This window comes from Cricetulus griseus (genome assembly GCF_003668045.3).
Source record: "Cricetulus griseus strain 17A/GY chromosome 1 unlocalized genomic scaffold, alternate assembly CriGri-PICRH-1.0 chr1_0, whole genome shotgun sequence".
Taxonomy (NCBI): Eukaryota; Metazoa; Chordata; class Mammalia; order Rodentia; family Cricetidae; genus Cricetulus; species Cricetulus griseus.
In genome coordinates this window covers 274,281,282-274,285,484 of record NW_023276806.1, presented here as the reverse complement: position 1 = coordinate 274,285,484, position 4,203 = coordinate 274,281,282, and the positions used below count along the sequence as shown (strand labels likewise).

At 43.2% G+C, this 4,203-nt stretch overlaps 1 non-coding gene across 1 annotated transcript; it reads right to left on the bottom strand.

The window, feature by feature from the left end:
- Window positions 1-555: 555 nt before the first annotated feature.
- Window positions 556-659, bottom strand: LOC113831707. Its single transcript, XR_003479709.1, has one exon. It is a non-coding gene; the product is annotated as a U6 spliceosomal RNA (small nuclear RNA).
- Window positions 660-4,203: the final 3,544 nt, after the last annotated feature.

Below are 4,203 nucleotides of genomic sequence, written 5' to 3'. Positions count from 1 at the left end.
TGCAGCTCAAAGCTTTTGAAGGGTCCCAATCAGTAAATTGTTAGAAAGGACTAAAGGTTCAAATCCAGGAATCTGCCTGCTCCTCTGCAAACCATTCCTTCCCAGAGGCTATGGGTGCCCCTCCTTGAAACTCTTCTTTAACATAAACTCCCCAGTGATTAACAGGATTGTTCAGAATAACTAAAGACACTCCTTCTACTCAGGAAACTCCTGCAGGTTTTGAGTGTCAGGAACAGGATCTGGAACTAAACCACAAAGGCACAATCCTAAAAACAAGTTTTCTCTTTCAGGTTCCAAAATCCCTAGAGGTGGGAAAGGTGAGTGGCGATGTGACCCTGTGCCATGCTTGTCTGGTGTGTCATCGGTCCTCAGTTCAGTCCTTGAATGGGTAGCAAGTTTGTGGCCAGCCTGGGTTACGAGAGACCTTATCTGTTTCTGCAGAAAACAGCTATGGGTGGGATTTAACTGACTGACACAAGCAGATTGAGAAGGCTCAGCAGATTCATGGCATTTTGCCTCAGTTTCCCTGCAGGTGACCATTAGCAGGGGGAAGAGCAAAATATGGAACACTTCATGAATTTTGGGGTCATCCTTGCACAGGATCCATGCTAATTTGCTTTAGATTGTTCCAAAGTCAGCAAGACACCTAGTCTAAAATAAACATACCTATGCCATGCCGGATGTGGAGGTCCATGCTTTTAATCCAGGGAGACAGAAGCAGGAGTGTCTCTGTGAGCATCTTGGTCTGCACAGAACTGTTCAAGCCAGCCAGGGCTATAAGTCCAAGTCTGTATTAAAACTTTAGGTTTACCAGAAGAGTGTGTCAGTTAAAATAAAAATAATCATGAGAGAAAAACCAGAAGAATGAGTAAATTAAATTCAAACCTTTGGGTTTACTGGTTTGTGGTGACACACACCTTTAGTTCCAGCACTTGGAAGACTGAGGCAGGAGGATCACTGTAAATTTGAGGCCGGTCCAGTTACAGAGCCAGGGTCCAAAGATACACAGAGAAACCCTATCTTGAAAAAAAAATCAAAAGAGGAACACAAAGGGATAAAGGGCTATACATATGTAGTTCATTGCTTGCCTGGCATGCAAAAGGCTGTCAGTTAACCACACATGAAAAATTAATAAGGCAGGGAGAAGAGCCGGGAGGTGGTGGTGCACACCTTTAGACCCAGCACTCAGGTGGCAGAGGCAGGTGGATCTCTTTGAGTTTGACATCAGGACAGCCTCCAAAGCCACAGAGAAACCCTGTCTTGAAAAACAAACAAACAAACAAACAAACAACAGAAAAAGCAGGAAGGTGTCAGGGCTCACACCTTTAGACCCAGCAGTTAGGAGACAAATTTGAAGTAAGCGTAGTGTTGAAAGCAAGCCCTTGTCTCAAACCTAAATAAATAAGGGCTAGCAAGATGATTCCATGGGTCAAGTTACTTGTTGCTAACACTGATGGCCTGAGTTCGATTCCCAGAACCTACACATGGTAGAGGGAGAGAACTCACACTTTCTCTGAGCTGCAGCCTACCCCACACATCATCAGTATCTTTTTTCTTAATAAGTAAAAAGAGCCAGGCAGTGGTGAATGTTAGACTCCCGGAAACCTCAGTTATCCCGGGTCCCAGGCCACGTTCACGGTCACCCCAATCACCAGGCAGATTCGAGAGCTTGCTGCAAACTGCACGAGGCTTTATTGTAATTTAACGAGCTAACCCCATGTTAGCTTGTGTCTTTCATCCATCCGCCATGGCGGATGGCTAGAAAAACTGCTCCTAGGGGCTCCCAAAAGATTTTATAGGGCAGTGTATGGGAGTGTCTAGGGTTACGCACAGGCTCACGATTGGTGTGCCTCCAGCCTTGGAGGGCTTGCCCTGTGTTGATTGGTCAACTGGTTGTTATGGCCCATGGGCCCTCACAGGGTGGTTGCTATGCCCTCTACGTCATTGTTGTGCGCTTGTCCGTAAAGCACACCCATGGTGTGCCACCAGCTAACTTCTGATTGGCTCCTTGTCAGGAGACAGGCATCTGACCTCTAAGTGACCAAGGCAGGTTTATGGCAAGCACGTGTTCAGCTGTTATGGCTGCCAAAAGGGAAGCTGGTTCCTTCATTCCCCCTTTTCTTTTTTGGAAATTCCTTTCATGGAATTGCTGTCTCTCTAGCATCCCCATCAGGGAGTGATAGATATTGGCATCCCCATGCAAGGGAGTTCCTTTTGACTTAGCATTTTAACCAGGGAAAATGGACGGCGAAATTCTTTTCCAAACTGCTTCCTGCTGACTTTGGGACGAAGTTAGGGACCCCAGAAGGTTGAAATGCTAGTCAAAAGCAAAAAGGAATTTAGGCAATGGGGAATTCATCAGGGGCTTCTGGTTAGCAGACACTGTTGCAGAGACAGGGGGTGTCCATATCAGCTGGACTGGTTCACATCCACAGCAAGTCCAGGGCTTGCAGTCCACTTAGAAGAGCCTGTAGTCAGCAACTGATACTCAGATATCTGCCAGAAGCAGAAGGCTGTTTAAGTCATGTTTAAACTAGGAACAGAGGTTAAAACTTAGTTACTGAAGCCCACAGTGCAGAAAAAGCAGATATCTGAATATCTGTTCAAACAGCAGGAACTTATTTATAACTTTGAGTCCTAGCAAAAACTACAGATTTGGGCTATAAGCATGTACATTTTTCTTCTGTCCAGAGAGCCAGGTATGGATTGGACAGAGGTGCCTTTGGCCTGATGAAAAGCCCTTTAAGTTTGTACTTAGATGACATCCAAAATAAACTTAAAAACCTTGAGCTTGTGCCTGAACAAATAGGTAGTCACTACTTTATCAGGTAACATACTGACTAGTCTATCGTGGATCTGACTGCCTGATGCTGTCAAACTGACAACCAGTAATATTTCAGAGATCTGAGAAGGGTATATTTTATCTGAATCTACTAAAAAGTGACAGAAGCCAGTTAGAAGCCAGTCCATATACAGTTAGCCAAACCCAAGTTTCTCCATTACCGCTGGAGGCCGCCGTCTCAAAGAATAGCAATCTTCGCCAGGCCTATACTGTGAGAGGTTTTTTTTTTTTTCCTCTCTGTAGAAGAGGGACATGGAAAAGACTGACCTTGTTTAGTCTAGGCAAAGGCGGTGCAATCAATTTTCCAGTGTCCAGCAGCTTTGTCCACAGTCTCGGCCAGGTTCTAGCAGGCGGCAGGTATCATATCTGAGCATCTCGCTCACTGGTCCAGGTGCAGGAACTGGGTGCCTCATAATCTTCTTTGGAGACTTTGGGTCACTGTTCGGATCTGGCAGTCTGTCTGACATTATAAACTTTAAAGATAACAATTTAAATGCCATATTCTGAAGATCTCTGAAGCATTAGAGGTCTGTTTGTCTGTTTTAGTCACTTGCCTTAAGCATACAAGAAGCTCACAGGTGGCTAGGTAAAGTCTTATTTTTGTAATTAATTTTTAGTCTGACTGTAACTGGTTTTAACTTAGTAAGATATTTGAAACAGCACAGCTGAACTTAAAACTGCATAGAGCTACCTTATATTCCTTAAACAGTAGCTTAACTTCTTTCTGAGGCAGGGTCTTTCTGTGACTTTGGAGCCTGTCCTGGAATTCGATCTGTCGGACCAGGCAGGCCTTGAACTCATAAAGATCCATCTGCCTCTTACTCCTGAATGCTGGGATTAAAGGCGTATGCCACAGACACCCTAAACTTAAAGGCGTGTGCCACCAACACCCTGAGCTTAAAGGTGTTTGCTACCAACATCCTAAACTTAATTTTTGAAAACACAAACTGTAATATCTTATAATAGATCAGCATCTTTCACAAAACAAGAACTTTACATTGTCAGGCTTTGCTTAAAAATAATTCTAAATTGAAGCTCTTTAAGTACAAACATTCATAAAAACAAACATTAAAAAAAACTGGTTTTAAAAAGAAATTTAAATTCCCTTAAGGTCTTTCTGTAATGTATAGAAGCATTAACATTTTAAATCTTAACTGAAAAACTTGTTTCTAAGATGGTACCTCTGATTTCCATGCGGTCACCTTTAGTCAAGATGGAGGTTTAAGTATCCTTTTTTTTAACTTTAGCAAAATGGCTACCAGTCAGTCATGTGACCAGTTCACCATGTGCTGGCTACCAGGAAACAGAACATTTTAAAACAAGTATACATAATTTACTTGAGAAATAAACAGGACTTTTAA